Consider the following 14692-nt stretch of genomic DNA (forward strand, 5'->3'; position numbering starts at 1 on the left):
TGTTTGTAACATTTATAGCACTTGTAATATTTACAAAGTGAGTCGTATCCGTAGTGTTACCAGGATGGGGTACCCAAGCTTATCCATATATTATAGACCTTTTAGGTTATTACTTGAACACGATCCAACTGTATGTCTACCACATATTGTTCAAGTTACATTAAATAACCATGGACCTCAGTTTATTAGATTAAGTTATGCAAGACTAATAAATGATTAAAATAATTTATTTTATTAATAAATAATAATGTTTACAAGTTTACAAACTACGAAATTTAGGACAAGAATATTGGAATACAGAAACAAGTAGCGGAAGAAAACAGAATCATTAATCATTCTAATTCCTTAAATTTGACATCAAAATAAACAACGTTCTAAAGTAAGAGTGACTTAATTCTTGGTCCAATCTTATTAAAACTCTTTACATAGGTTGCCTCCACTCCTCATGTCAATACATGAACGAATCAGGATCACTTCGTTTGTACCACTTTTCAACAAATTGTAATAACTACAGAGTGGACCGCATCCAATTGTGTTTCCAGAATAAGATACCCAACCTTATTCGTATACTATAGACCATTTTGGCTATTTATTGAACTTGATCCACTCTTATGTCTCCACATAAAGTTCAACTATTCATATAATAGCCATGGATCTTTAATTTATTTGATTTAGACTTTACAAGTACAATTCACATATTCAATAATAGTTTTATTGAATAAACGTCAATAACATCTTAATTGATAATAGAATACGTTTAATATTACAAACTGCGAGTTTTAGGATCTACAACTCAATAAACTCCCATTTGGACTAAAACTCTAGTAGATGATATACAAGGTTGAATAATGAAAGAATAGATACAATAAACTAGTTTTTCTTAAATGAAGTTTATTGAATCCCCACCCCCCAAAATTATTCTCAATCCTAATATACAAACCAACATAATTCAGAATTGAAACAAACCAACACATATCTACATTTACTTAAACTTATATCTACGATTACTTGAAGAAACCAACTTAAACTTAAACATACTTGTACTTAAGACCCAACTTAAACCCAACCAACTCATAACAATTGAAACAAACCAACACATATCTACATTTACTTAAACTTATATCTACAACACATACCTCCACTTAGTTTTACTTAAATGAAGTTTATTGAATCCCCTCTCCCCCAAAATTATTCTCAATCCCAATATAAAAACTAACATAATTTAGCACAAACTGAAATTCAAACTCAACTTCATAATCCTCCCCCCTCCCCTCCCTACTATTTAGCACAAACTGAAAATCAAACTCAACTTTAGAACACTAACTATACTTTACATAACTACACGTTTATGTTGTTATCATAACTGCATGATAACAACATACACAAACTTCTAATTAGTTTACTATGAAAGTCAAAGAGTTCATACCTAGTTCGATTTATCTCTCATGAGCTATAAGAGAATAGCTTTCATATCATCCATCTCAGATTGTCTTTTTACTTTCAGTTCGTCCAATCTAGCAAGTTTATCCTTTAACTCTTCTATCTCTTGTTTTTGCTCCTCTATAACTCTTGATGAGGATGCACTTCTTTTTGATTTACTTTTTTTTTTTTTTTTTTTTTTTTTTTTTACCCTTTGGTGTCCTACCAAGGCCCATTTCTATGCCTAACACCTGCTCGCATATTTCTTCTTCTGATATTGGTTTAGACCCTTATTGGGTGGAGGCTTCTTTCAGCTCGATCATTTGACTCTACATCAATAATTAGAACTAATTATTGTATCACAATTGTTTGATCATCGGGTCCTTTCTGTAAAACAATTCACATAGAAGATATTAATAATACTTTCTTAGAAATCAAATATAGAAATACTTCTAATATTGCCATGGATTCTCATATGCGTATGAAAGTCTTAGAACCAGCTGTATGATGGTGCTTTTGGGCTGACCAAGAAAATGAGAAATTAAGAGAAAATGAGTAATTGAAATGTAAGTAAACATAAAAAAAAAACACAAAAAGTTCTTACTTTCCAATCGATGGATTCAAACTTGTTGCATAAAAAGTGTCAATCTTCTATGTCGTCTTTAAGTCAATCATGTGGGTGTGCTCGTGCCTCTTTAGAACTTGCATATTTTTCTATTTTATAGTGTTTGTGTAGTTCCCCCCTATACTCTTTGAATGAACTTAGTGTTTGTGTAGTTCCCCCCTATACTCTTTGAATGTCATCTGTTCATCGATGAAATTATTGACCAGATGGCTGGATAAGTCTAACACAAAAGGGTTTTGAATTAAGAAAGAAAAGAAAAACTAATTAGTATCTCTGCAGATGCAGACACATATAAATATCAAATAACCATCTTACCAACAAGCAACTTTTAACTAGCTCTCTAGTTTCTATTGGTACCTCTCTCCATGATCCATAACGAACAGAAAAAGAATCTCGAGCGTTGATACAAATGGCATTGCTAAACCTTGTTGCATTGTTGCAAATTGGTTTCTCCCATACAGGGTTGATCTCGATAGGAACTCCCTCAAATTGTTGCACATATCTATCCAAATCAACGTTTCAAGAGTATCCGCATCTAGCCCTATTAGTCACACAACAAGACTCTGAAGAAATTATACATCGTTAGTTTAATTAAACATTAGTTTATATACAAATTATCGATTATGGATCTAAAATAAAATGTGGATATAAAATAACTTGAATTATCTTCCATAGAGGATGATCTGCCAACATGCTCGATCGCTAAATACTCCAAGACTACTTCCTCATCAGTGTGGCCTACCATTGTTCCTACGCAAACAACAATATATATGTTATACAACAATATGTAAGTTATGAAATAAAAAAGAAGATACATATTTACATGGTTATTCCATATCATTAAGATGTTCATCGAAACTCAAACTCCTATTAGAAGATGATTGTACATCCTCTTCCTCGTCATTTATGAAGTCATCATCAACTCGTTGAATTATCTGTTCTTCTACGACTATAGGATCAACATCAACTCTACATAAACTGATATCGTTCATTGATTCATCGTTTGTACAAGTAATACTATTCACAACTTCTAATAACTCAGGTTGGTGATTCTCACGTTCTTCTTCTTCTGGCATGTCCCACACACGCTTGTTTTGGACTACTTGCACCACTTATCAATTATTACCATATTTGGGATGGTTGATGTAAAACACTTGTTTGGCTTGACTGGTAAATACAAAAGGCTCGTTAACAAACCAATGACAAGTTGTATTAATTGATATATACCCCAAATTCATGTGTACTCTATTAGTCTTTTTAGGGTCTGTATCGAACCAAGTGCACTTAAACATAATTACACACCTTCTCTTGGCATACTGGAAGTCCAATACTTTATTGGCAACGTTGTAGAAATTATGGAGATCTCCTCCACCTTCACTTTCTGAAGGCACCATGATCTCGCTATTTTGTGTACTCCGACAATTATCACACTTAATACTATGATAGCGTACTCCATTAACAATGCATCTACTATATGAGCTCACTTCTGAACTTGGCCTTATCGCTAGTGAATATATATCATAAGATATATCTCTATTTCACGCAATGAAAGAAGTTGTTAATTCAGTACAACATAATAGATCTTAAAAACTAATGTCGATAGGAATTAATTCTATTGAATTTTTACTTTTCTTTTAAACCCATACTTACATGAGATTTGAACCAACCAGAAAACCTCGTTGGTGCCTTATACATAAATCATCCCAACTTTGAGCTTCATGTCGATTAGTCTCAAATATTTCCTATAAGTAAGAGACGTATTCTCAATTTTATATTTCACACTTTGTATCAAAATCATCAATTACAATAGAATGTTCAAAACATACTTTTGATAAGATTTTATTTCCATGCAATTTTTCAAGACGTACTAATGTGTACTGCATTTCTCTTCTCTCAATACTGTCCTTACTCTTGGTGCTCCTAATGATCGTGCATTCTGTCTGAACATTGAAAATTCACCACATATCTCATCCTCTGGAAGTCTATCATCATTTCTTTCATCTCTATTGAACCTCGTCTCAATTCCAGTTATGTACAAAGAATAAAATACAAATGATTCATCCATTATATATGCTACTGCTATAGAACCCTCAGAACATGCTTTGTTTCTTACATAATATTTCAATGTCCGTAAGCTTCTTTCGATAGGGTACATCCAACTAGAACTAATTGGACCTGCAACTTTTGTTTCATAGGGCAAATGGACTGCTAGGTGTACCATTACATCAAAAAATGTCGGTGGAAATATTTTTTCTAACTTACAAAGTATGATTATAATATCTCTTTGTAATTGATCCAAATCGCCTATAGATATTGTTTTTGCATATAGATCTCAAAAAAAATTTGCATAACTTAATGATAACAATGGACACGTCTTTTTTTAAGTATGCCCAAACACCAATTGGAAGAAGCCTTTGAAGTGGAACATGCAAGTCGTGAGTTTTTAGCCCCAATAGCTTTCCATCTTTCTCACTCACACATCTAGATATATTTGATACAAACCCATCAGGAAATTTGACTGATTTCATCAACTTACAGAATGCAACCTTGTCATTAGTAGTCAATGTGTATGCAGCGTGTGGCTTGACAACTTTATCTCCTACCTTTTGCAGGTGTAGTTCTTTTCGTATATTTAGATCTTCTAAATTCAAACGAGCATTAGTTGTATCCTATTCTTTCCCTCAATATTTAACAACGCGCCTACCAAGTTATTACAAATATTCTTTTCAATATGCATAACATCCAACTTATATCTCAATAAAAGTTTCGACCAATATGGAAGTTGGAAAAATATACTTTTTTATTCCAATTTAAACTTTGTTTCCGTTTTTTATCAAGTTTCTCTGGATGTTTGTTAAACACAGAAAGTTTAACAAGTTCACTTCTTGTAAGATATCTTCCCCATCCATGAAATCTGGAGGAGGTTAACGTTCCACTTTTCCATCATATTGTTTGCTCTTGTGCCAACTGTGATTATCTGGAAGATAACATCAATGCCCCATAAAACATTGTTTTCCTCTTAGCCTCAATGATGATGTAACCTCTTTACAAACAGGGCATGCTTGGTAACCTTTGGTACTCCATCCAGATAGGTCACCATACGCAGAGAAGTCATTAATAGTCCACATAAGCACGCACGTAGTTGAAAGTATTCGCTGCTAACACAATCGTAAGTGTGCACACCATCATTTCATAACTCCTTTAACTTTTCAATTAATGGCTGTATGAAAATATCAATTTCTTTTCCAAGAGATTTTGGATCGGATATAAGAAGGAGAATGAAATTTGTCTATTTCATGTATCTTCAAGGTGGAAAATTGTAAGGAATGAGCACTACTGGCCACATACTATACGAAGTACTCATAATCCCGAATGGATTGAAGTCATTTGAAGCTAGTCCTATTGAGGGTCTAAAGCAAACTTAGGAAACTCACGATCAAAATGCTTCCACCTTTTAGCATCAGTTGGATGTCGCAATACTCCATTAGTGTGAAACCCAGATTTCCATTTTTCCTACTTATGCAGGTGATAAAAGGAATTAACTAAGTAAATGTTAAATCATATGTTGAAGAGAAGGAAATTTCTAAGTGTTGAATAGATTTTCCTTGAGTAGTTTTGAGTTAAGCCTTAATTGGTGAAATTTGGCTAAGTGTAAAGTAAAAAAGAAGTCATGCAGTGTTAGGAGACCTTAATGCATAAGATAAGAAGAAAGGCAACCATGTGTTTGTAAGGTTGGACGCATGTTGGCCGAAGCGTTGGCAAGAGGCATTGCCAAGAATTGCTCATGCATTGACTATACGTGAGCAAGAGCAGAGAAAGAGAGATGTTGAGCGCAAGTCGTTAAGCAGACGATCGTGTAGCAAATGAGCAATGTTACACGATGAAGTAGACGATTGTCTAGTAAATGAGCGGCATTACACGATGAGGTAGGCGATTGTGTAAGCGGACACTGGACGATCGTGTAGCAATATGGAGAGCTACACGATGAGGTAGACGATCGTATAGGCGAGTGATGGACGATCGTGTAGCAATGTGAGGAGCTAAACGATGAGGTAGGTGATCGTATAGTAAATGCGGGGAGCCAAGCAATGCATTAGACAATCGTGTAGATGTGCGCGACGTTAAACGATAGTGTAAAAATGTCGCGCTAGACGATCGAGCTATACGATAGGCAAAGTATTGCACGATTAGTGTAAGGCTAGACGATAAGCGTGGAAGCTAGGCGATAGCGCTAAACGATAGCACTATATGATAGCATTAAGCGTTGAGCGATGTGTGAGCGCTAAGCGATGGACTACACGATGGTGCTATTCGATTGGCGTGGATGCTAGATGATAGCCGTGTTGCATTAAACGATGAGCAGACGTGCTACACAATAGGCGGAATACTAAGTGATAGGCACTACGCGATAGACGCAGACACAGGGTGATAACGCTAAGTGATGAGTGGATGCGTTAGGCGATAAGGCGTCAGTGCTAAACGATGGAGGTAAACGATGGGTGTAATAGCTAAATGATAGGCTATGCGCAAGATCGTTTACTAAACAATTGAGCTACACGATGGGCTACTGAAGCTAAGCAATAAATGCAGGAACTAAACGATGGAGTGGTGCTAAGGCTTGCGTTAAGCAAGATTGATGAACTCATCTTGACAAATGGCTATGCTGAGAGAAAGTTGTGGCTTGAGTTAGTAGAAGCTGGACGAATTAATTTTCATGCAAAGGAAGTCTTATGCATGAGGAAGACAACTCAAGTAGGTGTATGGCATGAGAGTAGGTGAATGTCAAGGGAGCAGGTGGTGGCAAAACATGGTGCAAACACCTCAAAAGAGGTGTCACGCGTAGGAGGCTCGGTAAAGATGATAAGGGTCGTTTCCTTTGGCCTATAAATACCACCACAAGATGTCTCTTCCATTCATATGCTAAATCCTCTTCAAACAACGTAAGGAAGAGTGTTAGAAGATGGATTTGAAAGAGACCATGCATTGGGAGTGAGATCATGCGTCGATCATGAAGTTCCAAGAGGAGGAGATGTCATCGAACAGTCGTTTAGAAGTAGCATCAAATTGGGATGAGGATATCTCCCAGAATACTCGTGTGTTTAGAGTGATTTCAAAGCCATCTGAAAGTTCTAAGAGTCTAGTTTTCAAGGTAGGGTTGCATGAGAAGAAGCTCTAAAGAATTGGGCTGGAGAGTGTGGAAAGGACAGAAGGGTCGAGCTGTCGAGTAAGGTTGAACCAGCCTTAATGATTTGATGATTCTGGCCAAACAACGAGGAGTTCTTAGCTAAGAATTTAAGTTAAGCTTCCTAAGATATTTTATAGCATGTTGGTAGAAGGAAGTATCACGAGATAAGACCTATAACTATGAGTAATCTGAGCTTTAAATTGAATCTGGATCTTAGGGTTCAAAAGGGAGCCCGAGGTGATCAAGAAACTTCTAGAAAGAAAGGTTCCTAAACGATCCAGGTGAGTGACTAAATATGTGACAAAATCTTTACAATGTTTTATAGAAACCATGGTCTAAAGAAATATCTTTCAGATAAAGACATGTTTTCTATGCTTTTTAAAGAAAGTCATTGTATGACTAGTTTTGCTTGAAACTCGATACCGAAGGACACTTGAGAAGGTATCCGAGCAGCTCGATACTGAAGGACATTTGAGAAGGTATCTGAGCAAAAGTACTTAAGGCATGACGATACTTCTTTTGTATAAGACTCAGTTTTCTTGTTTCCAAGTCACTCACTGGGCTGGCAAGCTCACCTCGTTTTCAAATGTCTTTCTTCCCAGGTAGCGAAAAGTGAGGAGTTCCAAGGTTCTGCTAAGGTCAAGGTCTGCCACAAGCCACTGTAACACTTCTGGGGTTTTAAGAGTTGTTGATTTAAACTTTGTAGTTAAGTCTTGGAGTTTTATAAACATTACATTGTTGAAATAAAATGGGTCTACTTAATCAGTTGTTGTTATCTGCTTGACTTAAAATTTACTGAGTGTAGTAAAGAGGTTCAGTTGGACAGTAGGTATCACAAAAGGGTGGTATCTGCGGTCCTTCACGCGTCTCCTCAAGCTCGGGACCGAGTGTGACAATTAGTTTCAACACATTTATCTATTTGTCACCTCATTTCAGGTGCAATATGGGTATATGCAAATAATTGCTTCAATCTTGGTATCAAAGGAAAATGTCACAAAATTTTATGTGGGATCTTTTTACTTTTTCCATATTTAACTTTGTACCGAGATTCACCACATACTAGACACTGTTGTAAATCGACAAATTCTTTCCAATATAGGATGCAATCGTATTTTCAATCATGAATAAACTCATTACCTAGTCCTAAGTCACGTAATTTTCTTTTAGCTTCATAAAATGAACTAGGTATAGATGCTCCAACGGAAAATGCTTCTTTCAAACGACTTGTTAGTTCAACCGCTAAGAACCTTAACATGCATCAACTTCACCAAGAACAACAATGAAGAGAAATTTGTACAACCAGGGTACAACTGGTTGCATGCTTCATTTATTAAGTCTTCAAATAAGCTTGAATTGTTATCTTTTTCTTGGGCATTTGTGTGCATCTCAACCTCGTTTTCTTCTTCATTTACATCAGCGTTCTGACATTGTAGATCATTTATAATATTCAGAAATTCATTTTCTTCATCTATAACATTCATTCGTGTCGTATTTAATCCATCATCATGTGTCGATTAAGTTGTGTGACTCTCGTATCCCCTAAACAAGTCGACTACGTCTCCATGATATACCCACTGATGATACGATGGGAAAATTCCATTAATGAATAAATATCGCAACTCCATCTATTCGTTTACACCTTCCATTCATACATTTTTTGCATGGACATCTTGTTTTTCCCGAGTTATTAAAATGAAGTTTTGCAACTTCAAGGAATCAATAAACTCCTTCTGCATACTCAGTTGATAACTTGTTTTTAATATTAATCCACTCTTTATTCCTTCTTAATAATATATACGATAAGTTGAACCTGTATGATTTAGACAATTAGTTATATTAGAACACATAGTTCCAATTTCTAACTTTTAATTTCATTTCATTTATTTCTTGTTCGTGTTTTTTTTTGGGGTGAATTTCCCAAATCATCCTTGAAAATAAAGTTTTCTTTTAAGGGATTGACAATCCCTTGTAATCTAATCGAATACTCTATTGAATTTAGTGGTGGCACAAGCTTGAGATTAGACTCTATCATACATTTTCACCCCTCAATTACACTTCAAATTCTGTAAAATAATTTGTCAAAAGTATAAAGTTTGTGGGACTTTGTATTTAGTATGCGAGAGGTTATATATGAGTCTAATAGATTTGGATTTTGTTTCATTGATTCAACCAGAGGTAAAAATACTAACTACTAAATAATAAGCTTGAACTTAATTAAAATAGAACAAATCTAAAAAAATTTGGGATCAAGATGTAATAAAATGAGATTTGAACTAAATTTATTATTAGTCATCAAAGTATTTTTATTTTGAAAAAAATCAATTCATATTCTGGTAGTTTTAATTAATTAAATCACTAAACTATCATATCAGTTGATCAATTTAAACCATTTATTAAGATTTTATTTCAAATTATCCATACATAATTTTCAAGTATATATAAGACTTCTTTAAATGAAGAAATAATTATCATAATACTCGAGAAAAATGTTGCAATTAAATGATTATAATAATGACTCATTTATTGAATATTTTTCTTTCATCTTTCTTCTACCCACTATAATTTCTTAGGAAAGAATCATTTTATTTTTATGATTTTGAGTTGCAATTAAATGAATATAATAATGACTCATTTATGATTCTTCTGAAATATCAACTTAGAAATATACAATTCTTCAAAAAAAAGATAGAAATATATAATTACTTTTGATGATTTTTTTTTTTCATAATTAGATTCAATTTTGAATTAATTCTTACCTTTTAAATTGATGTATTTCAAAAGTAAAATTTACATGAAAAATAAAAGTAAAAAATACATTGGTTCCTGAGCTTCAATAATCGGTACATTTAGAAATGTACTTTTTTGGTTTCTAAATTTTGAGAAATAGGTTTAAAAAGTCCTTGAATTAGTTTGTCGTCCTTACGTGAAAGAAAAAAAGGTTGAAAAAGCATCGTGAACTACACCTTTTGTCATCTCTCTCTCTTTTGTTATTCATTTATAATTTTTCGCTAACTCTAAACTTTAAATTTATTTCTTAATATGTATTTAAATTTGTTCACATAAGTAACACAAAAGCTTACCCAAATTTTTTCGTCCACAAATTTAACAACATAAGTCTTCAAATGTTGTTATGAAAAAACAACATTTCAAACTTTAAGAGTTAATTGAAACTTTCCAAATTTCAAGAGTATAATTGAAACCAACCTAACTTTATTACTAAATTGCTTCATTCTCATATGATAACATTTAACTTTTATTTTAAGTTTGTGAAAATTGATTGATTTCTTATCATTTTTAATTTTCAAAAAACATTTTAAACCAAGTTTTAAAAAAAAGAACATTCATTATATTAATTCAAAAGTAACTTTATAATATAATATATCCATATACATTATATTAATTGTATCATATATAATTATATTTCCTAAATAATTTGAACAACTCATATTCATCTAAAACTTTAACAATTCTATTTTTACCTTAGTGAGCTAGCTGAGAGACCTAATAGACCTGCATGTTAGAAGCTTCAATGATATGATATTAATTAATTAAACTCTTTAATTAAATTAATCGACATTCATTAATTGCGAGTTACTCAACTAAAAACTCATAGATATACTCTACACACTGTAGATTTATTTCTTTATCCATAGATATAATTGGTATTGGTAAGTCAATTCTTCACGAGTCGTTCATAATTACAGCTGGGTCAAATTATCGTTTTTCTCCTATAATTACTTCTAGTTCCTTAAGTGCCACTAATTTTCTAATGAACAACTTGTTTATGGTTCTCCCACAAACAAAATCCCTCTCGAGCCAATGAGAGGGAAGGTGCCTCATTGTTCAAGACCCAGAACCAACACTTAAGGGATTGCTTCTTTATTTTCCCTAAAGACACGAAGGAGTAAATTTCATCTCGTATAGTTATGTGTTCAGCACCCCATTCGATCATGCTCCCAAAATGGTAGGCATATTAAATTAGCGACTTGGATCACTCTCACCCATACAAATGAAAGAACAGTCCCTCATAGGCAAGAATTCATAACTCACTGAGGATTGAGATTGAGTTACCTACAATTGTTCTATGGAACTATTCAAATTCAAACCCTAAATTCATTTTGAATATTTCAAATTGAAAACTTCAAATTGATATCATTCTAAATTCATTCAATTTACTAATTCAAGATGTTCATGTTTTACGAGCTAGTAGAGGGACCTTATGGACATACAGATCACAAGCTCCAACGATTTGAGATTAATTGGCTAAAACTCTTTAGACCGAATTAATCAATATTCGTTAACTATCGAGTCACACCACTATAGCTCGATAGTTGCACTCTCCTCACTGTAGATATATTTGTGTCCACTTGATTTAACCATAATCAGTAAGTCGATCCTTCATAGGTTGTTCGGAATAACCTCTAGGTCAAATGTTTTTTTACACCCGAAATAACGTCTTGCTCCTTAAGTTCTATTGATTCTCTAATGAACAATTGATTTGTGATCCAATCACTAAACCAGATCCCTCTCGGGGCAATGAGAGGGTGGGGCCCCTTGTTCAAGACCTGAATTTAACACTTAAGAGAATAATCTTCTTCCTATCCTTTAAATTAGGTAGGCGTGAATTCCATCTTGTAGAACTATGTCTCTAGCTATCTATTCGATCTTATCCCCAAAATGGGAGACTTATTAAGCAGTGATATTGTACTACTCTCACCTATGCAGATCAAAGGATAATCCCGAATAAATAGGAGTTCATAGTTAGCTTATGATTAAGATCGAGTTACCTAGGTTATCTAAGCAAAATAGCCAGTCTTAAATAGTAAACAACGTTATAAAGTAAGACTGACTTATTTCTTGGTTCGATCTTATGAAAACTCATTGCATAGGATGCTCCCACTCCTCATGTCAATACATGAATGAACCAGGTTCACTTTGTTTGTAGCACCTTACAAAAAATTGTAACAACTACAGAGTGGGCCACATCTGATAATGTTACCAGAATAAGGCACCCAACCATATTTGTATACTATAGATCATTTGGACTATTTACTCGAACTGATCTACTTTTATAAGTCCACATAAAGTTCAAGTATTCATATAATAGCCATGGATTTTAGTTTATTGGATTTAGTCTTTACAAGTGCAATTTACAAATTCAATAACAACTTTATTGAAGAAATGTTAAATAACGTTTTTATTGATAATAAAAAATGTTTACTCTACAAACTGTGAGTTTTAGGACATACAACCCAACAATGAGTCCTCAACAATTTTTCTTATATGATTGAATCCATTGATGTGTCACTTGGTCGATTAGGACACGCTAATACTGCATCGATTAAAAGGGTTAAAAATTTGCATCTTATTAATGTTTCTGATTCACATGAAATAAATAGATGCCCAATATGTGTAGAAGCAAAATTTGCTAAAAAGCCTTTTAAATCAATAACGACACGTAGTACAAAATTACTTGAGTTAATTCACAAAGATCTAGTTGATTCTAGAAACACCATGAGATAGAGGTGGTAAAAACTATTATATATCCTTTGTTGATGATTATTCTAGATATACAAAAAATTATTTTCTAAAATCAAAGGATGAAGCTAGTAGTATGTTTGTGAAATTCAAGGTTGAAGTAGAAATCAATTAGATAGGAAAATAAAAAGAATTAGATATGATAGAGGAGGTGAACATAATGACACTTTCCTTAAGGAATTCTATGAATTAAACTATATCATTGGTGAAGTAACTGCTCCCTATCCACTTCAAACAAAGTGGCATAGCAGAACGTAAGAATAGAACTTTAAAAGAAATGATGAATTTTATGTTATTGAGCTCTGGATTATCTGATAACATGTGGGAGAGAAGTTATGCTTTTTGCTTGTTTTATTCTTAACAAGGTTCCTCACAAAAATCTGGATAAGACCCCCTCCGAGCCGTCGAAGGGCTCCCACCTAACCTAGATTACTTGAGAGTGTGGGGGGTGCTTAGCCAAGGTAGCATATCTAGAATTCAAGAAATGCATGGTTCGTTCTAAAACTTTTGACTGCATTTTTATCGATTATGCTAATAATAGTGCTACGTATAGGTTTATGTGTTGAGGTAATAATTCATTGTGTGAATATAGAGTTGTGTTTTTTTAGCATGTTTTTGTCATGACTAAAACTATTAATCAATTAGTAGATAATTCACTTCATAATCAAATTGCTAGTACTTCAAGCATCGATCAAATGTCTGAATACCCTTGTCATACATCTGATAGCACGCATGAATTAGAGCATAGAAGAAATAAAAGACAAAGGGTTAGTAAGAATTTTGGACTTGATTTTGTAACTACCTTCCTAGTTGAAAATTCAAATAAAATAGACAATATAAAAAAACTTATAAAAAATATATATATATATATATTATTTTGTGAACTTATTATGTTTTCATTTCTTAAAAAAGAAAGATAAAACAAAAATAGTTATCATAAATATCCATCCTTTAATTCTTAAAAAACAAAAAACGTAAAACATATCAAATAGAAATTACTAAGCGGATATGTTTTCAAAAATGGTATAAGATGTAGAATGAATTAATTAAGGTTTAAGAACAAATGGACAACAAGTGGCGGGGATAGCTCAGTTGGGAGAGCGTCAGACTGAAGATCTGAAGGTCGCGTGTTCGATCCACGCTCACCGCATTTTTATTTTTGTTTTTAACCAACAGATTTTATTCATACGACGTCGTAGGGGTAGCCATGGCCCATAAAACTCGAGGACGAATTACGGTTCTGGGCCAGGATAATGGTCGCTTCCAGCCCATGAGCCCCATTTCAATTTCATTATAATTTACACAACATTAAAAACTGTTTTTATAATTAGATCCAATTTTAATTTTATCAGTAAAATTTACATGGAAATTAATTTTTAAAATTAAAGTAGTCAAAAGTATTATGTTATATATTTAATTTTTATAGTATTTATGAAGAATTTTATTAGAAAAAAATTGTAATAAGTTTTTCTTTTTAATTTATGTTTTTTTCTTTCTAAGAATGGATAAATTATTGTTTTAATTTTCTTTACAACATGTGGGATGGGCGAATCGAACCTTTGACTTCATGGTCGATAGTACAAAACTCATGTTTGTTGAGTTATATTTGGTTAACGGATAAATTATTGTTTATTGTTTAAAAATATATTACTAATAACTATATATACACACACACAAAGGCTACTTTTTTTTTTTTTTTTTTAAACAATAACATAAAATATATACACACCAAGGCTATTTTTCTTTTAAAACAATAACATAAATGTAACCTTCCATTCTTTGAAAGTGTGTTGTGAGCCAAACCACAAAAAGACTGTCAAACCATTTATCTCTTATTATTATTATTTTTTTAGAATAGATGATATTATTATACAACAACAAGGGGATCCCACAGCCCGGGATCAAGACATCAAAGTAATAAAGCA

At 33.1% G+C, this 14692-nt stretch overlaps 1 non-coding gene across 1 annotated transcript; it reads left to right on the forward strand.

Annotated features, from left to right (window-relative positions):
- The first annotated feature begins 13844 nt into the window (after positions 1-13844).
- TRNAF-GAA (transfer RNA phenylalanine (anticodon GAA)) lies at positions 13845-13917 on the forward strand. The gene has a single exon. It is a non-coding gene; the product is annotated as a tRNA-Phe (tRNA).
- The last annotated feature ends 775 nt before the right edge of the window (positions 13918-14692 follow it).

Source organism: Benincasa hispida, chromosome 11 (genome assembly GCF_027475165.1).
Source record: "Benincasa hispida cultivar pf3 chromosome 11, pf3_genome.v1.1, whole genome shotgun sequence".
In the NCBI taxonomy this organism is placed as follows: domain Eukaryota; kingdom Viridiplantae; phylum Streptophyta; class Magnoliopsida; order Cucurbitales; family Cucurbitaceae; genus Benincasa; species Benincasa hispida.